Raw genomic sequence first — 24,987 nt, forward strand, 5'->3', positions numbered from 1 at the left:
TACCTGCCATATTCTCCTATGTCAAAAATGGACACGAGAACACAGCCAGTGAAACAGAACAGAAAACTCCTCTGTCCACTAGGACAGGAGGATGGAGGGTGGGACGCAAGGAAGGCGAGAAGACAACTAACATGGAACGTTATGGTAGGTACATAACTTGTCTATCTTGCCTTTGTTCTTGCTGGTTGGGACAGCGTCCCTAGCACCCAATATCCTGGGCGGCTCAGTGGAACAGACTCTTCAGAACAGTGGAACCAAAGTCAGCTCTGCTCCTGGAGACCACATCCAACTTGTAATGAGAAATAAAGGTATGAGGGTTTGCCCACGTGGCAGCTGCACAGATAGAATCCACGGGCAACCTAGACTGGAAGGCTACAGAAGTGGCCAAGGCCCTAGTAGAATGACCTGTTTGATAGGTAACGGTTTGTTCCTTAACTGATAAATGAAAGTAATAGTGTGCGACAACCATCTGGACAAGGTTACCTTGGAAACTCGGAGATCTTGTTTGCCCAAGGTGTGAGAGAGGAATAGTTGGTCCCATTTCCTTACTTTAGTTCTGTGCAGGTAAAAGTGCAATTGCCTATGAACATCCAATTGGTGTAGTTTGTATTCAGCCTTGTTGGCATGATTAGGGAAAAAAACAGGAAGATCTGTAGAATGGTTTAACTTGCTTTCTGAGCCGACTTTAGGGAGAAAGGAGGGATCAGTCCTCAGAGCAACCCTGTCCTTATGAAAAACCAAGTAAGGACGACGAACACAGCGCCCGATGTTCGGAGACGCGTCTGGCTGAAATAATAGCTATCAGAAAGAGCATCTTCCAAGTTAGGAACTTGATAGAGCAGGAAGCTGCCGGTTCAAAAGGGGGCAGAATTAAGGGGGTCAGGACTAAATTAAGGCCCCAAGGTGGAGGGGGACCTCTCACTGGAGGCCCCTCTCAAGAAAGCTTTGCATAGCTTATGAGACAATGACAGAGTTCGAAAAGCCAACACGAAAATTAGAAATGGCCACCATTTGTACCCTGATCGTAGACGCAGCAGACCCGGAATGAAACAGCAGAGCTAGGAATTCCAAGATTGTGGACTAGGGCCGAGAAGGGATTCACATTCCAAGTCTGCCCAACAAGAAAAAAGTTTCCATTTTCGTTGTTGACTTGAGAGGACACAATGTCGCGGACTGCTGGGAAGCCTGGCTAAGGTTGTAAGTGGAGCAACCATGCTGTGAGCTGGAGGGTTTTTAGGAAATGATGCAACCCACATGATTGATGAACCAGGTGGCTTTGGAATTGGGTCCAGAGTCTAGGGTTGATAGAGAAGGTAACTGTGCAGGAACGGAAACCATATCTGTCGAGGCCAGTAGGGAGCAATGAGGATCATTTTGCAACCCAATGATATTGCTTTCTGTATTTGTTTGGGTATCAGAGGGAATGGAGGAAAGGCATAAAGTCGTCCCTGGGGCCAATCATGACTAGAGCGCCTCTGGGCGAGTGACCCGGAAGCGGGAGAAGTAGTTGCTGCATTTGCTGTTGAAGGGGGTGGCAAAGATCGCAGCAAGGTTGTCCCCATTTGCAAAAAACAAGATTCGCCATATCCTGATTCAGAGACCACTTGTGAGACATTAGATTAGCTCTGCTGAGACTGTCCGCTAGGACGCTGGATCTCCCAGGGATGTGCGTCACAATCCGAAAATGTTGGGAGGAAAATCGCCCACTGCCAAAGCCAGAGTGCTTCTCGACATAGGGAGTAGGACCTGGTTCTGCCCTGCTTGTTGATGTACCACACCACTGACATGTCAGTTTGAATAGCAATGGTCCCAGGAAGAAGAGAGCCTTGAAGGGCTTGCAACGCCAGGAGCACGCCTCATTTCCAGGACATTTATATGCAGATTGTACTCGTGAGGTTGCCACGTGCCTTGGACTGTCCCACCCTATCAGGAAGGCATCACTGTGGCTACCAGAGGGAGTTTTATGAAAGGTCTTCCCTGAGCAACTAGTGGGGAGACCATCCACCAAGAAAGATGCCTTTTGCATGCATCCGTGATGATTTAGTGTGTCATGGGTAGCTCTTGGAAAGACCACCGAGTGAACAGAAGCCACTGAAGAATCCTCGTATGAAAACGTGCCAGTGGGATTAGGAGAATAGCTGCTGCCAAGGAGCCCAGAGTTTGAAGGACGTACCTGACTTGGATCATTTTGCTCTGCATCAGAACATGTACCTACTGACTAATTACGGACACCCTTTCTGGTGGTAGCCTTGCAAACATATCCCGTGTGTCTAAGTCTGCATCTATATAATTGATAGATTGACAGGGCAACAAGGCAGATTTTTTCGGAATTTATTGTGATGCCAAGCTGTGAGCAGATTGAGATTGTTTAGTCCCGTGCTTGTATGAGTTGATGCCTGGTGGTAGCAGTAAGGCGCCAGTCTAGATACGGAAACACCTGGAATCCTTAATGCCTCAGGTGAGCAGTGACCACTGCCATACATTTGAACACCCTGGGGGCTGTGGTGAGACCAAAGGGCAGCTCTGAACTGATAATGACTGGCCCCCAGCTGGAATCGAAGATATCTTCTGGAGCGCCTGACCATCTTTATATGGTAGTACGCGTCCTGAAGATCTGTAGAGCACATCCAATTGTCCTGACCCAGAAAGGGTAGAATAGACTGTAGCGTGACCATCCAAAACTTTGTTCTTTGTACAGACCTGTTAGTCTGCTGAGATCCAAAATCCGTCTCCAGTCCCCTGTCTTTTTTGGTACTAAAGAACCTTGAGTAAGTTCCGGATCAGTGCTGGTCTGCCAGGACTTCCTGGATGACTCTTTCTAGCAATTTTGAAACTTCTATTACTGTTTGCTCCCTCAGATTGGGTGGAACAACTGGGAGGGTCTTCCTTGACTGCAAGGGGGGTTGAAGGAAGGGGATTTTGTAACCTCCGGATATATAACGGACCATACCCACCTGTCTTGTGTTGAACTTCGCAGGCTTTTGGGTACAGCGAAAGTCTTCCCCTAACTGCCTTCAGAGATTAGAAGCCGGGCAACCCTTCAGGGATGCTGAAAGGGCTTATCAGAGAAGGATTCTCTGTTGCCCTGGTTCTGCAGACCCCCTCTGCCACAAGGGCAGCGTCTATTATTGTTTCCCCCTCTGCCTCTGGAGGAAAATAAATCACTGTGCGTCAGGGCAAGGCTCCCTGAGATTTACGGAACCACATCTGACCACTCTGACCTTTGGGGTAGGGTCTAGAGGGAGTGGGTAAATGGACTCCCACGGCAGAGAGTCTTGCCTTCTTGTTCACACCTAGTCAAAGTGTCTTTCACCTGTGGTCCAAAAAGAAAGGAACCAAAGGGAGTGTTGGTGAAGGACGCTCTAAAGGGTTCCGCAAAATTACACAGCCGCATCCAGGCATGCCTCCTAAGGGCCACCCCAGTACCAATGGCTCTACTCGCCCCACTGGCAGCATAGGAAATGAGCCTCATGGGAGGAGTTAACAGAATTAAGAGTCGCTAGCTGGGAAGCCACCTTAGCTTGCGCTCCCTCAGCTGTTGGATCTTGGGTTATCTCAGAGCTCTTTAAGGAGATCCCTTTGAAGGGGAGTAAAAATGACAAGTAGTTCCGTGATCTCAGAGAAGGTTGCTGAAGCAAACATTCACTTCCCATATCTGTCCATCGTCCTAGACTCCTTGTTAGGGGGATGGACAGACAGAGGTCTCCGCTAACTCTGTGGCTGCTGCTACCACCATAGCATCAACAGGGACACCTTTCGTAAGGAACTGTTTATCCTGGGGTGCTGTAATAAATTTACTAGGTCTCCTCGGAGTTGGTTCCACTGTATCTGGAGCTGACAAAGCCTTTCGAGCCACCACAGTCATAAGTGGATCGAAAGGCAGACTCACCCAGGAGGTGGAAGGTCGGGAACCGAAGGCATGCAGAATACAGACATCCTCAGAAGTGTTTAGGGGATTCCAGTTCCCCCACTGCTTGAGCATCTCCAGGACGTCCGAAAAGGAGGCCTCCTCAGAGGGGGATCTCTCTGGGACCCTTCCGATTCATCTAAGTCGGAATCAGAAGTGACAGACTCAGGAGAGTCAACGTGCTTCCTCTTGCACTTCTTCCGAGGGGGCTCCTCAGAGATCACGGGAGGCCTCGGAAGAAGAGGAAACACCCAATGGGGTGTCCTGGAGCATCGGTTCAGAAGAGCAGAGGTGGGCACAGGCACTACAGGGGACGGAGCTGGTGGGGTTGATAGTGGAGCTGACTCAGTGGCCAGCACACACTGCATGACAGACATTGAAGGAGTCCCTGCCAGGATGCAGGGAAAGCTCAGTTTCCGAAGAAATAGTAATCTTCTCCGCACAGAGGGAAACTGCTCTGAGGCCAATGTAGGAGCACAGCTCACCGGCGCCGAAGCTCCGAGAAGAACGGGTCGGACAAGGGTCCGATCCCACTCGCCCCCTCAGAGCAGACAAGAGAGCCCCCAGCACCCAGATCCCTTGATGGACGGCACCAGCGAGGGAATCTGAGCAGACGTTGGAACCGGAGATAGTGTTATTGGAGCAGATGGTTCCACTACTCGAACCCCAACTAACTCCAGCTCCGAACTCATTGGAGTCTGAGGAGGAACATAGAGAAGTGGACGGAGCAGATACCTATTGAGGAGGGCTGGACAACACCTTGGCTAGTGCCTGCGACTTCAGCAACCTACTGACTACTCTCCACATCATGGTCCGAAAGCGTAGAGGACCAAGAAGAGTGAGGATCGGTGACTCTGCTCGCTCTGGAGTAAAGGGGACCGCTCCGAAGCCTCTGATGGAACCAACAGGGAGATTGTCTTGTCGGTGCCAGCAGAGGTGTAAGGTAAACCCTGAACCGAACACTGCTCCGAACTTGGAGCAGACGGCTTAGTGGGTTTAGGGGATTTCACAGGCTGTGACCACTTGGCCGATGAATCCTGGGGGTTTAAAAGGCTCCTAAGAATAAGCTTATTTTTACGCTGGACTAAAGGCATGGCAGATACAAGAGTCCTGCAGGTGCACAGCGCCTAAACAATAGATGCAAGAAGTGTGCCCATCTATCGGACAACATGAGTGTCACTTCTTGAACCCAGAAACCTTGGATTCCTTTGACATCCTTGATAGTAAGGAAAAACTACTACAACAACCAGAAGCAAAATACAGTCTACAAAAAACACACAACTGTAAAGACCATAGCTAAAGGCTTTTTTTTTTTTTTTTTTTTAAAGAAAATGGGAAAGCCTCTAACTTAGACGGCTAGCCTACAAGAGAAAGGTAGAAGGAAAAGCCTCTAGCTTAAACGGCTAACCTGACAAGAAGAGGTGGGGGGAGGGGGGGCGTTGGGGGAGAACTCCAAGTTAGAGTTCTACAAGAAAACAGGAGGGAAGAGCTAAACTATCACAAAACAAGACTATCGTTAATAAAATACTAGAAGGGTAGAATTCTAGTGAAGAAAGTTATACAAGAGCCTGAGCCAGAAAAATGACACCTCGCAGCTGAAGTGGCAAACGAGATCTGGGTAGCTATCGCTAGGCATTATGGGATAAGGGGTAGCCTCGAGCCAGTAAACAGCTATTGAAGATGGCCAAGTCGGCTCCAATCCCAACCAGCAAGAACGAAGGCGAGATAGACAACTTACCTGTTATGGTAACTTTACCTGCACAACTCTATTATGTTCGCCATACATCACTGCTGCAGAAGTCCAAGCTACATGGCTGGATTACCACAGCTTACAATAACTGGGAGGTGAAATAAAAAGGCTCCAGAAGAACTTGGAAAATGGGGCTAGCCAATTTTGACCCAAATCTTGAGAATAATCTAGTTTACAGTGGTTCGCCAAAATATGCAGAGGACGAAAGTTACTGCTTCTAGAATACAGAGTCCAGCCCTTTACAAAATGCCACTGATGAAGCAAAGGCCCTCTCAGAATGAGCATTGACCCTGCTGGATATACCTTTTGTTCTTGCCACAACAAAAATAGCCAGACAAACATCCAGACAATGGTTGCACCTTCTGACCAGTTCATTTCTTGTTAAAGTAGGAAGTTCTGAAAGATTCTAAGATCATGTCCAGACAACTCTGGCACCAAATATCCCTCTCTCCTTCATATTTAGGTTCAGAAAACTGGGAACTGGACAGATTAAACCAAGACACTACTTGAGGCTTAAAGCCATGTCTGTGGAAGACTGGGTTGACCCAACTTAACAGCTTGCACATCAGACACCCTCTGTGAAAAGGTCTGAGCAATCAGCAAATCAGTTTTCTGTGTTAACTCAGTCCTATGGAGGAGATCTTTTAGTTATGTACTCACCATAACTTCAGATGTTTGGGATCCATCTCGCCTACATTCTGAACTGATGGGTTCGGAGCCGATCCCTTGGCTCCGACTGAGCTATCTTTATCCCAGGATGCACCACCACTAAACCCCCAGATCTTGTTTGTCCGCATTCATGCACACATGCACAACTTGGTTATATAACATTGTTAGACGTTTCAAGATGAAACAGGATTCGGACCTTCTGATATCCTCTGATCTCCAAGGAAGTGGGAAGGAGGGTGGGTTATTAGGAATGTAGGCGAGATGGATCCCAAACATCTGAAGTTATGGTGAGTACATAACTAAAAGATGTTATGTGATCCTATCTCGCCTACATTCTGAACTGATGGGACAGCGTCCCTAGCACCTAAATCCCGGGTGGCTCATTGGAAAACACTCCTGAGCACTGTGGAACCAAATGAAGCTTGTCCTCTAGATGCCACATCTAATTTGTAGTGGGAAATGAAGGTGTGCGGGAAGTCCATGTAGCCGCAGCACAAATGTCACTAATAGCAAGCTTAGAATGAAATGCTACCGAAGTAGACATAGCCCTTGTAGAATGAGCCTTGACAGAGGTGGTAAGCTCTTTGTTAGAATAAATATAAGCTTGAGTAATACAGTCCCTGATCCATTTGGCAATAGTGACCTTTGTGACAGCGTTGCCCAATTTGTTATCTGCAAAGGATACAAACAACTGATCTGTTTTCCTTGTTTGTTTGGTCCTGTCTAAATAAAAACGTAACTGTCTGTGGACATCTAGTGTGTGGAATATGAACTCCGCTTTGTTAGAGTATTTTGGGAAAAAAACTGGAAGCTCTAACGATTGTTGTAAGCAAAAGTAGAACAAACTTTAGGAACAAAGGAAGGATTTGGTCTGAGGGATACTCTGTCTTTATGAAAAACAGAGTACGGGGGTTTCACTGATAAAGCTTGAAGCTCTGAAACTCTTCTGGCAGAAGTAATCGCCACCAGAAAGGCTGTCTTCCATGATAGAAACTTTAGATCATATGTGGCTGGCGGTTCAAAGGGGAAAGAAGTCAAGGCGCGTAACACTAGATCGATATCCCATGAAGGTGCAGGATGAGAAATCGGAGGTCTTAATAGAGCAGCACCTTTCAAAAAGGTCTTACACAATCTGTTGCTCATTAAAGGTGGGTCTATGGATTCGTGAAAATTAGAAATTGCTGCCAATTGTACTTTGATGGTAGAAACTGAAGAGCCTTGATTGAAAAGAGAGGTCAGAAATTTAAGTACTTCTGCCACGGGAATAGAAATGGGGACTAGGCCCCGGAGTTGAGCCCAAACAGCAAACCTTTTCCATTTGCTAGAATACAGTTTCTTTGTAGCAGACTTATGGGCCGAAGATAATATGTGCACAACATCTGGATCCAATGCATGACTCCTGACTATCGTCGGAAGAGGAGGAGCCAAGCCGTCAATTTTAAGGTGTGTAGGGACTGGTGGAATAGTCCCGACTGATGAACCAGTAGGTCTGGGACCTGGTCCAGGAACCATGGACCTTCCAGAGCATGTTTCCGAAGATAGGGGAACCACACTTGACTAGGCCAGTAAGGAGCAATCAAGATCATTTTGCTCCCCAAGAGAGATGCCTTTTGAATCACCCTGGGGAGGAGAGGAACTGGAGGGAAGGCATAAAGCAAGCCGGTGGGCCAAGGATGGACTAATGCGTCCATGGAGCTCTTCCCCAGAGCCGGGGTTAGGGAGAAGAATTCTTTGCACTTTGCATTCAGAGGAGTCGCAAAGAGGTCGCAACACGGAACTCCCCATTCGCTGAAAATCTGACTTGCCACTGTCATTCAGAGACCATTCGTGAGGAGAAAGGATGGTTCTGCTCAATCTGTCGGCTATGACATTGGACTTGCCCAGTATGTGAGTAGCCACCAGGAAGCGTTTGGTCGAGACTGCCCATTCCCAAACTCTCATGGCTTCTCTGCAAAGAGGATAGGATCTGGTTCCTCCCTGTTTGTTCAGGTACCAGACAACTGACATGTTGTCTGAGTGAACAGCAATTACGCCCTGAGGGAGATGATCGTGAAGGGCTTGAAGGGACAGGAGTACTGCCCTCATTTCTAGGATGTTGATATGAAGTAGTCTCTCTTCCGGGTGCCATTTGCCTTGGACTGACCTGCCCAGGGAATGCCCCCCCCACCCCATCTGAGAGGCATCCGTGGTCAAAGTGGCCGCCGGAGGAGGAAGAACAAAGGGTAGTCCCTGATCCAAATTGGAGGGCACTAGCCACCAGCGAAGGTCCCGTTTGCAAGATTCCGTGATCCATATGAGGTGACTGAGAGGGAGTTCCTGAAAGGACCACTGAGCTGAAAGAAGCCACTGGAGGATTCTCATGTGCAACCTTGCCAAGGGGACTAGAAGAACCGTGGCAGACATGGATCCCAATAGCTGCAGGACCATTCTGGCTGGGGCTTTGGACCTGGGAAGTAAGGCTCGAACTTGATTTTGTATGGTTTAAATTCTGTCCGAAGGTAGATAGACCCGCATTTGGTTTGAGTCTAACTCTACCCCTATGAATCTTATTAGTTGAGATGGCCGCAACACAGACTTTGGCCAATTGAAGGTGATTCCAAGGGAATTGCCCAGTGATATAGTGGCTTGTAGGCTCCGCAGAAGTAGATGCTTGGAGGTGGCAGTTAGGAGCCAGTCGTCTAGATACGGAAACACCTGGAATCCTAGACTTCTCAGGTGAGCAGTCACTACTGCCAAGCACTTGGTGAACACCCTGGGGGCTGTGGTGAGACCAAAGGGCAGCGCACGGAACTGAAAATGACTGCCTCCTAGGCTGAAGCGCAAATGTCTCCTGGACGCTTGATGTACCATATGATATGATAAGCTTCCTTGAGAACTATGGAGCACATCCAAACACCTTTCTCCAGCAATGGGAGAATGGTTTGTAGAGTGACCATTCGGAACTTGGACTTTCTGACTGAACGGTTTAGGATGCTGAGGTCCAAAATGGGCCTCAAGTCCCCGGTCTTTTTTGGCACCAAAAAGAATCTTGAGTAAGTCCCTAATCCGATCTGGTCTACGGGGACCGGTTGGATGACTCCTTTTTGCAGCAGCTTTGAAACTTCTGAGGCTGCGGTATCCAGTTGACTGGGTGGCGGGTCTGGGATTTTTTTGGACTGAGGGATGGGGTGAGAGAATGGGATGGAGTAACCTCCGGCGATAATCCGAAGCACCCATCGGTCCTGAGTGATCCCTTCCCAGGCCTTCAGGTGCTTCGAGAAACAACCCCCGACTGGCTCCGGAGCAGCACAGCCGGGCAATCCCTCAGGGACTATGAAAGGCTGAAGAGCCACGAAAGGACTCGCGGTCTCCAGTGTTGCGAGGGCCTCTGCCACCTCTGGGACGGCATCTTCCGGATGAATTTCCCCCTCCTCTGCCTCTGGAAGGGGAACCTTCCTGCTGAGAGGGGTAAGGCTTCTGAGATCTACGGAACCACATTTTCCCTCATCTTTTAGCCTTGGGATAAGGCCGAAAGGGAGTGGAAAATCGTGCCCCTACGGCAGTCAGAGTCTTACCCTCCTGTTCACAGCGGGTTAGTGTGTCTTACCTTGAGACAAACAGGGAGGACCCATCAAAGGGGGCGTCGGCAAATGAAGACTTAAAGGCCTCTGCGAAATGACACAGGCGGCGCCAGGCTGGTCTCCGTAGAGCAATGCCTGTACCCGCCGCTCTACTCGCCCCTTCGGCCGCATACGAAATGAGCCTCATGGACGAGTTTGAAATGGACGACATCGTAGCCAGCTGAGAGCCAACAGTCTGGGCCAGCTCCTCAGGCAGGTTACCCAAGAGGGTATCGGATAGCTCCTTAATCAGATCCCTCTGAAATCTGGTAAAGTGCGTCAGGTAGTTCAAGGACCTCAGTGTAAAGGCCGCTGAACTAAGGGTGCGCTTTCCGTACCGAGCCATGCTCCTAGACTCCTTATTAGGAGGATGGACGGACGTAGAAGCCTCTGCTACATCTTGCTGGGTAGCAGATGCCACCACCAAAGCATCTACAGCCACACCTTTAGTAAGAAACTCTCTATCAGGGGGCGCCGAGAGAAATTTGTTCGGACGAGTGGGCACTGGTTCCACAGAGTCTGGGTGTTCCCACGCCCTTCGACATATCAAATCCCTCGAAGGGCGGAGACACCCAGGAGGCGGAGGGCTGAGCCCCGAAGGCCTTCAGGAACACAGACTCATCAGCAGAGGGAGGTTTGGACTGCCAGCCGCCTCGCTGTTTTAGGGCTTCCAGGATGTCTGCAAAGGAGACATCAGAGGACGACTTAGGGGACCCCTCTGCATCATCGAGATCGGTGTCTGATGCCAAAGACTCATCAGGGGAGTCAACGTGCTTCCTCTTGCACGACCTTTTCCTGGGGGGGTCCTTCCGAAGAGGCTTCAGAAGGACCTCCAGGAGGGGGAGAAACCCCAGCGGGGGTAACCTGAGGCCCAGGGGCTCCGCTGTCTAAAGACAGGGGGACTGCCAACGACCCAATCTCCGTATGCAGGGAGGTAGCTGGGGAAACCGTGGAGGTAGCCAAGGAAGATTTGGCTAAAGCGCTCCTCATATCCCTGAAGGCGGGACCACCAAAATCCTGGGAGGGTCCCACCTCTGTGGCCACGACAGTGGACGGTACTCCCGCCGCCGACGCACCAAGAGGGAGACTTGGGACCGAGAGCATCAATCCCGAAGCCTACCCCCCAGGGCCGAAGGAAGAAGTCCGTGTACTGAACTCCGACCCAAGAGCCGGAGTTGGAGCAAGGGTCGGGCCCAACCCTAACACCTCCACAGGTTCCACCAGCACCGGCTCCAATGGTGCCGAAGCTGTTGGAGGAGGAACCACAGTAGGGGAGTGGACCATCAGCTCCAAAGCCAAATGGGCTGGAGCCGAAACTAGCTTTTGGAACACCGGAGACTGGAAGAGTTGAAGGAGCACCCTGTCGATGTCTGAATCAGACATCTTGGATGACCTAGAGGATACCGATCGGGCCCAAACAGATTTCTCCATCAGCTCCGAAGGGCTCGGGGACCGGCTCCGAAAGGACTCAACAACTATCAGCTCCGAGGAAAGTTTCAAGGAAATTTCCCTCGGTGCCGATAAGGACTTCGGCTCCGAGGGGGAAGAGTCTGAGCCGGTAACCCTGATCGGCTCCAATATCAGTGGAGCCGATGAGGGTGACCTGCCTCTCGATGCCCCAGACATCGGCTCCGAAACCAGAGGGGTCGAGGCTGGAGGCATCGAGGCAGACCGTTCCGACCTCGGCTCCGAAGTCCGTGGAGCCGATGGAGAAGTCTGCTTAGATTTTTTAGCAGTCTGTTCCGACTGACTGGTCGGAGCCGATGCTTTCTTCTTTTTAGAAGGAGACTGAGAGGAAGATAAAGCCTCCTCGAAGGAAGGCTTGATTAATCCCTTGAGGATTAACTTGTTTTTCCTCTCCTGGAGGACTCTAGAAGAGAACGCGTGGCACACACTACACGACTCTTGTAAATGCTTAGCACCTAAGCAATAGACGCACGAGGCATGGTCGTCCGTTATGGACATTTTAAAACCACACCTCGTGCATTTCTTAAACCCGGAGGGTTTGTGTTCTTTCGACATAACTGCTTTGCCAAAGAACCAATATTTTAAACACTAACAGTAAACAGACAAAAAAGTGTGAAAGATAGAGAGTCAAGACCCTCTAACTTAAACGGGTACTTGACCCAAGAAATTACACAAGCAGCAAAGTAACAGGGGAAGGCCCCTCTAACTAAAATGGGAAACCTTCCCAGACTAAAAAAAATCACGAATTTACGAATTTACTAACAGAAATTCACCAAACACACTAATATAACAATAGCTGTTAAAACAGCTTTTGGGTTCAAAGAAAGGAAATTTGTGACCGGAAAAGCCTAATAACTAGTACTTAGCCCAGCCAATGTTGAGACAACGTCTAAGCTTGATAGCGGCAAACGAGATCTGGGGGTTTAGTGGTGGTGCATCCTGGGATAAAGATAGCTCAGCCATTTAGAGGCCTCGCTCTATAGCATAAGCGTGCCGAGTCGGAGCAGAGGGATCGGCTCCGAACCCATCAGTTCAGAATGTAGGCGAGATAGGATCACATAACATCAGGAATTTTAGCCTAAGCATTTTGATAGAATCATAGTCTGTCCTCACATTTAAAACAAGTTTTCATGTCTCTGGAACCATAGGAGTTATGAAAGTATAAATGTCAAACCCTTCAGCACAAAATATTTTCACACTTAGTATTCTTTACGTTCTAGGTCTTAAACGTAAATTTTAAGAAGTCACAGTAAATACAGTACCCATTACATTTGTATTTTGTAAAGTTAATCTCCGCAACCACTCAAATTGCACAATCACTAGCATTTTATTCATCTAGCAGAGAGCTTTCATACAAGGCTAAGGTGTTCTGTGTTACTTGGTTGTTGAGATTTAGAAAAATGTGAAAATGATATCTATATTAATCATAACAGTTTTCTATCTGCACTAGACAGGTGAATATTAATGCAGTTAAGTTTGCAATCATGTAAGCTTCAAGACAATCTTTTAAAACCTTGTACATAGCACAGTTTTGGAATTACTGATGCAAATGCGAACAAGCAATGTTCGATGCCTAGAGGCGTCAGTAGGAGTTAACTGCAGATGCACCTGGAGGGATCACTCAAGATGTAAGGAGTTAAGATTAAGGTCAGCTAGATGAGCTGGTTTAATTGGAACTAGTGTCAGTTTCCTTAATACAACATTAAGATCACAAAGGAGAGCCAAAAGCTTTCTAGGAGGCTTAGTGTGTAGTACCCTTATCAATGCAAGGTCATATGCAAATGATTTTCAGAGGGGAAATCCATGGGCAGACATTATGAAATGACAAATGATCCTTGACAGAGGAGCAAGATAGGCCATAGACTTGAACGTGTGCTGGTTATTTTTCTGGCTCCAACCAGAAAACGTTTTCCATTTAATTATATGACTTTCCTCCATGCAACGCTTTACGGTGGCTACCCATGGCTTGGGGGGCCAATTTAGATTAATAGTCTGCTTTGGTTTTTTAGTAGGTGCCTTATTTGCATATTTATGCTGAGGAGGGATTTTGTGGGGCTGTCTCCTACTGTTTTTAGACTGCAGTTTCTTTCCTCTGTTATATAGTGGGTTTGTTTTTTTGTGAGGAAATAACAGTTGTATAAAATCTTATAACCATAGATGTCCTCTTCCATGCTGCAGTATGGTGTGTGGGATATCACACAGGTACCATAAACAGTTGGCCATAAGTGTGATGTCTGCGCACACAGACCTCCGAACCGAATGCCCCAACTGGACAGTTGTCCAAGGGAAGCGGATCAGGATGTCATCCAGAGAGGAAACGTTAACTGAATATGATGGAGATGCCTTAGTGGGGGTAGGAGGGAGGGATAGGAATACAGCAACATGGAAGAGAAGGACATCTATGGTTATGGTAAGATTTTACACAACTATTCTATGTTCTTCTCATACTGCACTATTCTAAACATGAGGGACAGTACGAAAGCTCATCCTGTGTTATTGGTGGTGGCAGAAGAAAAAAGCCTACCCTAGCCTTGGAGATTCATTAAACACTACAAGCTAGACTAAAGACAATGTGGCTGCCTCTAGGATAGTGGCAGTATCTAAACCTTTGAAAAAACCCTGAGAAGGCCACATCCCTGGTAGGTGGGTTGGTTGTTGGGTAGACCACCCTTTGGAGGAGGAGTTCCATGATGTCTCCAAAGGAAACTTCTTTTGGGGGAACCTTCCCCTTCCCTCCAGGTCAGTGTCATCAGTGAGGGACTCTGGAGAGGAGTCCAAGTGCCTGCTATTACAAGTTAGTTTGCGAGGAACCTCCTAAGAGGGACTCAAACTTCTGGCTGCTAGTGGGGGCTTCCTGAGGCAAAGCAAGCACGGGCTGTCCTTGAGGACAGGAAGGTTGCTGCTGTACCCAGAACACAGGGAGTTGGGGCAGATTCCAAAGAGGAGATGGTCAGGGGTCTCGACCCACTTGAGAAGACTCTCTCCACCATGTCAAACACCAAAGGAGTGTGGACATCCCAGGGAACAAGCAACAGAGTTGTTCCTCTCAGATCAGACGACAGCAGAGCCTATTGGAACCAAGATACCTAGGGGGAGCCTGCATGCCGACAAACTGAGCAGACAGACCCCACTCTGATCAGACGCCCAGGCTACTGCTTCAAGAGCTTGGATCTGATCCAGTCAGATCTAAGAAAATGGTTGGCATAGAGGTACAAGGTACCGTCAGCACAGACCTAATAACTCTCTGATCCAGAAACTCAAGACAGAGGGTCGGATCAGAGAAGAAGCTATGGGGGTGACAAAGGGCAAAGTTCCCCACTCCGGAGGAAGAGGGGGCAGGCAAGACTCTCATCCGGCTCTAGGTGCGGATGAACTTCTGCATCAGCCTGTCCATCTCACTCAAGCAGCGGGTGGAATGGGAGGATGAAGGCACAGACACCTGCCATGAGTGCAGGTGAGAGGCGGCTCTAGATAGTGGCCTAGACTCAGTTGTCTCTGGGGAAATCCTGGGTGGATAGAACCAAGGGGTACGGGTCTGGGAAGAGTCCTGGACTTGGGTCCAGATGGAGCAGAGCTGTTAGTGGACTGCTTTTTAGGCCTGTCCTTATGTCTTTTCTTCCCATCCGAAGGCCTCAAGCCGGGGGGGTTGAATCCCAGAGACCTGTGGAGGACACTGTAGCAGCCACTACTGAAGTAGTAGCAGGAACTGCATCCCCGATGCAGGCAGGAGCCCTTTCATAACCAATTTAGCCCTCATGTCTCTGAGGGAGCAGGCTATATCCAAATAAGGCCACTCCTAAGCATACAGAGTGTTGCCATCGGCTAAGAGACTGCTTATGGCCACACTCCGTGCATTTTCTGAAGACCGGCTTTGGGGCCACAGCCATGTCTAAAGAAGGCCATACACACTAACTACAATGGTGGGAGAAGGCCAAGGGAGGGGAACAGGACAATAAAAACGCTAAAGTTTTTTTTTTTTTTGACAGACTGATAAGTGGGAAGGTTAGGGGAGGTAAAAATGGGAAACAAGGAACCTAACTTGGAACACAAAAAGCACTTATCCACAAGAAAAATGCCTGCAGCTCAGCGACCACGATGCTTGGCCGTAAAGCAGCAAACGAGTTTGGACGGAAGGAAGGAAACATGTAGGGCATTAGGGGTAGAGGGAGGAGCTTGGAGTTGGGATCAGATGCTGGTGATGCGGCTGTCCCCGATCTGATCTGAATACCCACAGGCTGAAGATCAAATGAAGCAAACTACTTCAGATATATGGTTTTGTGCAATACCTAAATGGCTTACTTGACGAGACACTGGCATGTGTGTTTTGTGTACTTTGATCATCTGTAAGTGAACTGTGTGGTGTACTTGTGCTTGGGAGGGCTGAAAAGGAGCCTCCAAATGTGGGGTTGTGTGGGTTGCATGGTAGGTGATGGAATGACGACAACTGACAACCTGCATATGGTCAGGTATATTGACTAGTCAGCAAGGGAGTTTTGGTTCAGAGTTTTTTTTAGGTACTCACTGACTCAACATGTGAGAGGTGCACCTTAAAAGAAGTGGGTTGTCAGTGTACATGAGGCAGTTGCTATACTGCCTCAGGATGCCCAATTCAACCAGGTAAGCAGGGGAATTAGAGTATTGTCTTTCCATAATGCTAGGTAAAAGATGTGGTAGTTAAACAGATTGGCCAGAAAAGACCAGTTGAAGATACTGTGACAGGGTAGCCCACTAATGGAGATGAGTACAGCTAGAGTGGGTAGCTCAGAGGTTGTACTGGTCTGTAGACCAATGGGAAAGAACAGTAAAAGATGTCCCATTAGAGAAAAGGCAAAAGCTAAGGGAAAATTTAATGAGCAGAACTTTGTTCCTATAACTGCCAATGATAATTGTAACTGCACCATTAGTGCTTGACAGAGTCATGCAACAACAGACACTGATCGTGGGCATCAGACAGCCACACTTATACTTGCCCTTCTGGATGACATGAACAAGCATTAGAAACAATAAATGACTGAAAAGGTTCCCTAACAGGGCACTTAAGCGATTTCTCTAGAATCGGACAGCTGGAAAGGCAGGAAAATCTGACGTTCGACTGGTGGCAGACAAGTTTTGGGGGCTGGTATGTGCAGACATCTCTTTTATGGCCCATGTTCTACTAGCCATGTCAGTCATCCAACACACTCTACAGAGACTGAAATCTTTCATATACTGACCAGACGTTCCGATAGCAAGAGTAAACCCACATGTACTGAATACTGCAACATGTGAATAGAAGGAAATCTCACACACACACCAAACCATAACCGCTAACCTGTGCAACAGAAAAATCTAGGTTACTTAAAAAAGATAATCTTCATGAAATTATCACGACAGGCAAATAAACTGAAGATAAAACACTCAACTTTCACAATGTCAGAACATACGAGGCTGTCAGTTCAAAATTCTGAAAAAATCAAAGTTGCAGAAGTATGCATTTGTTCCTAAACCAGGTGTCATAGGTGAACCTATGACAAGTTTCAAAGGTGACAACATTTTGGCGACACACCAGTGTTCAGTTACCAAAGAAACTGAATGAATAAAAAAAAAAATGTGTTCCATATTTTTTTTCAGCTCAAAATTACTATTAAAATTAGAGTAATTTTTGGTGCACTGTTTTAAACCCAATCATCAGTGCGCATATTCTTTTCCCTATTCTAAGCCACAGATTTTCCTTTCACGTTTATAATACATAGTAGCACACAACTGGACTGCATTTTTTTTTTAAAATGATAAAAAAATTCTCTTCTGTTCGGGGTGGGGGGGTGGGGGGGGTCGGACGACACGCCAGAGTCACAATAGACATTTTCCAAATTTGACACTGAGCCCAAACGGTTTGCCATCACTGTCCTAAACCTATCAATGTTTCCATCCTTATCAGAAAGAATAGGATTTGCATTAAGTGCTTAGTAGCTGTGGGGTCAACTAAAGCTATAGTTGCTAGGTAAGGTTTAGGAATGGTGAATAAAAGTTAGACTTCGGGTATATAAAGCTCCTATCTGCCTTAACAGAAGATTGCAGGCAGTGACATCCTCTAAAGCAGACAGGAGGAATGGGTGTAGGCTCTGGAAAATCTGTTACAACGTCTAGTTGTTTTTGGACTGAGAAACGTCAGTGTACTACTGGACATACATGCACATTCTATCACTAGTCTCAGAGAAAGAAATCCCTCACAGGGAGGATCAGAAACTGAGCTCTAAATCTGAAGAACTCCCTACATCTTGAATCTCTTCAGGAAAAGGAGGAAATGTTCTTTTTACCACAAAATTACTTTTACAAGTATCAATAACCTGATTTAAACCCTGAGCTAGACGCAGTAAACTACTCCTAACCAAAGAAATTTGAATACATACAGGCTTGGCTCCATTTTTCCTATCAAAAGAAAATGGACCATTTTACTAACAGCAGATGCTTCTCCATAGATTAGCATAGCATTCTAACAGGGAAATCTTCCCTGCTCCTTTTCCCAGGACTGAAGAGAGTGGCTCACCCTTGCTCACTGAGCAGATTCCAACAGTTGTACAGAACAACCCTGGTCCACAGTGGTTACAGGTACTAGGGGTCCAGGGTAAAACATGAGTGGCCTGAGGTACAAATGGCCATAGCAGAGTCACCCACCTGCAGCTGAATTAATGGCAGTTTGCTTAAATTTTTTTTTTTTGCGGCTGGAAAGACTATGTTGGGCCAGTAGCTCGTTCCATGAGCAAACCAAAAATGGTCTCTTTCCCAGAGAAGACAAGCAGCAACTGCCAGTAAACACAACCAGTTCACAAAAGTTACTTTGACAGAAGTAGAACTATGCCAGCCCCACAAAACAACTTCAGAAAAAATAGGTTTCCAGTTACTTTACACTATTAAAGTAACAGAAAAAAGATCCATTTAAAAGGATGTTACAGGCTTAAGACCTAAAACACCACTTCTAGGTTTAAAAATGACTAGTCTTAACGACAGTTATAAGAACAAAGAAAAATGGAAGTCCCCCCAAAGGAACTTCCCTGCTCAAAGCAAAGCACAAGCTGACCAATCCACTAAAACCTTAGAGGGACATATTCTTCGGCACCAGTAAAGCTCTGAAGACCTTTACACTCAATCTTTTACAATCAACTCTGCTTGAGCTGCCTGAAAGACTGGGCACGTGAAAGATGCCCTGAAGCTTTGGAAGTTGGTCAGCTGGTATAATACAACCCATATAACTAAGGTTACTGCAGCATTGATCAATATGATGGCCAGAATTTTAGAAAGTAGACAAAAAGATCTACATAAGGAATTCCCCACAGACTGATCAAATCGTGAAAGACTTCCCTATTTAGTTTCCATTCACAAGGAATTACATTGAACCTGCTCAGCTCATCTGCCACGCTATTTTAATCTGACAGAATGAAAGGATAGGTTGTGCTGTAAGGCTATATCGCATGCTAGCATAGCTAGTCTGCTTAGGGGGCAGACCCCCCCCACTTATCTGCACCAAATGACTGTGGTGCTGAAGAGGTCCTGGGTACCACAGATGATTCAGAGTAGAAAGCTTTTATAAAAACAAATCTCGTGTGTGTGCTTTAGTCCATCTTTGCAGTCCCAAAAGACTTTGCTCCTGCAGCAGTCTTGACTGACTGCTCTGGAACAGAGAATGGGAGAACTTCACTCGGGCAACTTCACTTTTCACAAACCAGAAATAGGATTTGTGAAAGGGCAAAGAGTGCTTATGCTGGGACCAATCATTCTCACATGGAGACCTTTTCTTTTTTTTTTTCAATAATCATTTTTTATTATTTTTCACAATCATATTACAAATTCACACATTATATACAATATATACAAGATGCTTCCATTGGTTAATTTCACATATATATATCAACCTCATGTATTGATCAAAGGTACAGCACTAACAATCAAAAGGAAAATAATAAAAAATCCAACATTAACAGATCAAAGCCAACAATCTGTCTTTTCTGTACATTCTCTATTTAATCTAAGGTTGATTTAGACTATACTCTGGTTCCCGAGAAAAAGTGGATAGTAACCTCTAAGCCAAAACAATATTAAAAATTTGCTCCCATATTTTTATATTGTTGATATTTTTCTTGTGGTCGCTAATTAACAGTTTATGCGCTAAGATGTGTTTTATTGCCAACAATCTGAAATTTTCCCACAATGTCTGGGCTGGGTTCAACCAATTTGTGGCTATATATAATTTCATTAATAGGCAAATATTCATAATTACAATCGTTTTTGATTTATCTAGATTCTCCGGGGGAATATGAAGAATCAAACTCCCAAGAGAGTGTTGAATTTTGGTAACCCATTTTTTGTAACTGCAATTTTAATGAATTCCACAATTTATAAATGCACTTACAACTCCAGAACATGTGAAGTAAATCTGCTGTCTGATCTAAGCATTGTGGGCATATGGGTGAATTCTTCGCATCAAATTTGTGCAAAGTGAGACTAGTATAATTCACATGGAGACTTTCAATAGGTGTGGAGTCATGAAGTGAGGTGACCCAAAAAATGTTCTTCTTCAAAGTGATGGTATCAGAGTGGAAGCTCCTGAAATATAGCTCTACATATAGATCTATTTCCTATGGAAGAAAAGCTCTTTATGCTGAAGTTCCTAGCAGGTGACAGAAACCCTCCAGTGTGTTTCGAGTCAAAGACTATGAAGGTTCTCCTGAATTCCAGCTTTCACAGCAAAGCTCTTACCCAGTCGAGATATTCCTGACACTTAGACTTTGCAAAGATGTGCAATGTGTCTACATTTGGAAAAACACAGATACCCTGTAAACTGTTATACCAACGAGCTAGCCATTTGAAATACCCTTGGAGCAGTGGAAAACAAAGGTCAAGGGGAAAAAAAAAACTGAGGAGATCCACAATGATCCTCCAAGCCTGAAATGGAGGACAAATAGGAATAGGATATGCATCTTAAGGGAGACAGTATGTGATGCAGGATGGAATGAAAGAAGGGTCTGGAATTGCCTCATACCGTCATTTGCATCTTAAATGGTACACATTGAAGTATTTTTATGAAATAATTTGGCAGACAAAAATGGAGATTCTGACTTTCTGGAAGGGGTAAGGGACTGCCAGGGTGGAAAGTGGGAACAAGGTCCCTTATACAATTCTACCTTATTTGCTTACCATCATTCTGCTGTGATTTTGTCAAACTTGGACAAGGAAGCAAAAAAACCCTTTGGAAAATTTAGAAAAGGAAATCAGATAACCTTATTAGGACAACGTCAAACGTGATCAGGAGAAAACAGCACAAGGGGGATGAAGGAAGGTCTTGAAGTAGCTGAAGACTAGAAGCTTTAGCATTGCTGAATCAGATTAGACTAAAGGCTCCAGACTCTGTCAAAACGAATGGATGAGAAGGACCCACCCCCTTACCGGGACAAGGACCCTTAAGTGAAAAAAAAAAAAAAAAAAAAAAAGTGGTACCCTCTGGTCAGCTGGAACCTCCAGGATGGCTCCTGTAGTACTCGAGCTGAAACTTTACCACAGCTTTGCAGACTGGAGAATTAAAGGAACTGAACAACCTTTGAATACATGTTTATGCCAGTCATGTGTAAAGTCAACTGATTTACTGAACATGTGGGAACCAAGAGGTGCACCCTATAGTCTGTCCTAGAAAACAAAGATGATCCTGGAACTTTGCCAGTGTTGACGTGCCCGCCTAATGCTCCTTCTCTAATTTGGGCTTTATTAACATGAAAAGGAGCATTCATAAACTGGGGTCTACAGTGCCTTGCAAATTCTCCAAACAGAGCTGTTATGTTACATTGAACTTTTACGCGTGAGCCTACCACTCTCAGCTCAGTCCCCATGCACTAGAGGCAAATACAATGGTTTTCATAGATAAAGTACAGCTAAGCAGGAGTGTATCACAAGACATCAGCATCACAGTTGCCACAGTCTTCATTACTGGACCTAGCCAAGGGAATCCCAAAATGCCCAACCTGACTCAGAGCTTGAAAAACTCTTCCACTCCCCCAGGGCACTGCAGACATACTCAAACAGCAACACTCCCAGTATAAAGCTAGAGTCCATCTACACCAGAGCTTTATTGCCCAGACAGGATAAAAAACCCATGCAAAAAGAGTACTACAGCCAAGGGCGGATATTCACAGGAGATTAAGAAAAAGCCTTAACCTAACTACGAGTGAGGAGAAAAATAAACAGGTCTCAGAAAAATACATAACCCAAGCAAAGGCAAGGCCTTAGAATAGGGGTGGGAAGGTTTGAGGAAGGGTACACTGCACCAGGATGCTCATTGGTAGCAAAAAAAAAAAGAGTGGGATTGCCAGGATGGATGCAGTACAACAGTGATCTAAGCAAACACACACCGCAGTTATTTCCAACACAAATGTACAGATTGCTTAGACCAATGTAGCAGCAATCTTAACTAGTGGGACAATTCCCAGAGCATCAAGGTAACCAGAAGACTGGTGATGATCATTTGTAGCATGGTCCAAAGGATGACCATGGCAGAGCCATCTCTAACCCTTGAATGCATGTCCAATATGTAATGTTTAGAAGAAGTGCAAACAGTAAGGAAAGCCACTGCTGGGCTGTGTGACTGGCACTTTGCCTTTAACTATGCCAACCAGGTGTTAATTTTGTTAGGGGTAAAGCTGCACAGACTCCATTAGTTAGTTAGCTACTGTCTGGTGAGAGGACAATTAATAAAAATCCAGCCAGTTTTTCTGTCTTATGTAAATCTTATTTGTTTGATACACTCAATTAGTATAAAATTATTTCATACTCTGGGGTGACAAGACTACAAGCAGCAGATGCATTGTATAGAAAAGTAGGAAAGACAAGCATCTTAAAGGGGAAAGAGTTTGTACTCCCATTCACATCCATATACCCAATTTGCTAAACAGCATGGGAAACTGGACTACAGCAGTGACTGAACATCTACAATTACAGTAAGCAGATGGCAACTATATTACGTTTAGTCTGCTGCAATCAAATCCGTCTTTAGGTGGTTGGCAGCCCTGTAGAAAGAGGAAGGCAATGCCCTTCAAGATTGCCACAGCAAACAGTGTACTAACCATGAACACAGTCTTACAAATTGAGCAGATTGTGTCAGCTTCCAAAAATATATCTACTAGAGACTCGCCTTGTGAAAGCTGTGCTCCTGAAGGAGTCTGCTCTTACATGTCCAGGAGAGCACTTCCCCAGTTGAAATAAATCTCGTAGTTTTCTACAATAAAAAAAAAATAAAAATAAAAATAGAAAATAAATAGAAAAAATACTTATCAGTCCTTTATACATCCAGGGAATGAAGGACCCCCTTCTAGTTAGTGGAATGAAAACTGAAGATAACCTACCTCATTTAAAGCCACCAGTGTTGCAGCTTTTTGCATAAAGGAGAGATTCCAAGAGTGCCTTCAACAAAGGCCTGCAATTTCAGAGACCCTCCTGGTGAAGGCAACAGTCACTAAAACAGTCTTCCAGGAGCAAGAGGGAGACTACGAACAGATTATGTGTCACTTCTGAAGCACAAGACTCAGAACCCATGGTGGTGCAGTTGACCTGGCTGGATGTCTGAGATACAGAGCCCTTTCAGAAAATGCTTTACTGTTCTTCTGGAGGTGAAGGATTGGGTCCAGAGGAAGGCATGCAGCTATGACCAATAGGTGGACCTTAAATACAGTCTCAAGCTGCACGACTGTCAAATGCTGCAGACATTTGTACTGCTGCTTCAAGCAAGTATCCACTTTGCCAGATACTACTTCCTTGTGCTCAGTTTCCTCCATGGCTCCGTCTTGTAACGGGATGCAAGATGGGTATGAGGTGCTCTTGTTCTGCCAGCACCTTTGGTATCCTTTTACACAGATGTTTTTGTCTTGGAAGTCAACTTCTTTCCAGTAATGCGTGGTACCCATCTGCCCTTTGCAATTTTCCTCCACTCCTCCAAATAAGTAGTCAGCCTCCCTCCCAAGTTTGAGAAGAGGAAAGGCTGGGATCAGGGTAGGGGTGGCTTATTTTGGATAGTCACAATGGATCTTTACTGGTAGAAAAAAAGTCTGTTGCCCTTCTCCCATATTGCCTTTAAGCAGCAACACACACGGAAGGGTCAATTCCTGCTTACAGGCACTGCCAAGTCTTTAATAGCCCTTGTGCCTGGAGGAACCACTGTTCTGATAAAACCCAAGGAGTACATGGATAATTGAAAACTCGCCCCAAGATCTGGAGAAATACTTTGTCATGAGGCAGTGAAGTACTGATCAACTCTAGAAGTCTTGGTGTCAGTACAAGCCAAACTTGCACCATGGCCTGCGAAATGCTCTTCAAAAACAATAAAGCCTTCATCCAATGGCAGCTTGACGTGGGCATTCATGAAAGCTAATATCTGCAAGTCAGTCCATTCAAATGTGCCACTGTCCATAGGGAAAGCAGCCTCCAAGCTGCTCCAGAAGCTTGCAGACAACGTGTTCATTTCTAAGGACTACAAAAACACATCCTTAGAACCAGTACCTTAAAAATAAACTGGAATATCAAGCACCTGGTTCATGTGCCCCCCCCCCCCCCAATCCCTTTCTGCCTCTGACTTGTCTTTCTTATTCCATTTCAAATGGGGGGGGGGGGGGCAACCCTAGAAATGCCATAGGATTCTAGGCATAGGCCTCAAGCCTCTTTATCCAGGCATTGTTGCAGAGATTATTCTCTAGGTCAATTATTTCCCCGTAAATAAATTGACCAGCTATACACTCCTGAGCTTTGCATTCTGAACCAAAACAGATTTGTAAATCTTTATAGGAAATATGCCTAGTGCAGGCAACTGCCCACTGACACAAAGCAGGCATCTCACTACACACAAGATAGCAATAAAAAAGTTGTCTTACCATAACGTCCCATCTGTGTTGCAGATCTTTATAAATTACTGTTAGGACTTCGGTTCAGTCCTCAGAACAGACAGCCATTACAAAGCGTGCGCCAGCCAAAACTCTCAGCTAAGATCTACCCATAATACCCCTCTGTCTGTCCAGATAGTTTGCCCGCCATTATAGTATAGAAGTAATAAAAACGCTAGGAGGCTCTGTCTGAGCAAATACCTTAACTCTCAAGGAAATCCTAAAGTCCACCAGGAGTCCAGGCAGGAAGAAGGACAGCAGGAAGTAATGAATTAATAAAGATCTACAACACAGACAGAACTTTACCTGATGTTGTAAATCTTTATTCATGGGAGGGTGGCCTAATGGTTTGCCTTACAAACACAAGGTGCAGGGTTTGAGTCTCACAAGGGATAATTGGCTAGGCTTAAAATGGCTCGCAAGGGCAGTTAGCTTAGCACTAATCTATGAACTAATCTATGAACTCTATTCCTTACTGTTAGAACAGTCTCCCCAGCTACTTGAGCCCTGGGTGGCCCTAAGGAAGGACATTCCGGAGAACCATAGAACCAAAGGATGCTCACCCCCTAGAGGCCAAATCCAATTTGTAATGAGTGATAAAGGTACGAGGTCTTGCCAAGTGGCTGCTGTGCAGATATCCATAGAGGCTCTGGAATGAAAACACACTGAAATAGCCATCGCTGTAGTAGAGCGAACCTTTAG

The 24,987-nt window shown here is 46.0% G+C and overlaps 1 protein-coding gene across 8 annotated transcripts in view; it reads right to left on the minus strand.

Moving 5' to 3' along the window:
* MKI67 (marker of proliferation Ki-67) overlaps positions 1–24,987 on the minus strand; it is a 404,744-nt gene that overhangs the window by 112,457 nt on the left and 267,300 nt on the right. The gene's annotated exons all lie outside the window — the stretch shown is intronic.

Source organism: Protopterus annectens, chromosome 14.part0, assembly GCF_019279795.1.
Source record: "Protopterus annectens isolate FY-2018-M chromosome 14.part0, PAN1.0, whole genome shotgun sequence".
Classification (NCBI taxonomy): Eukaryota; Metazoa; Chordata; order Ceratodontiformes; family Protopteridae; genus Protopterus; species Protopterus annectens.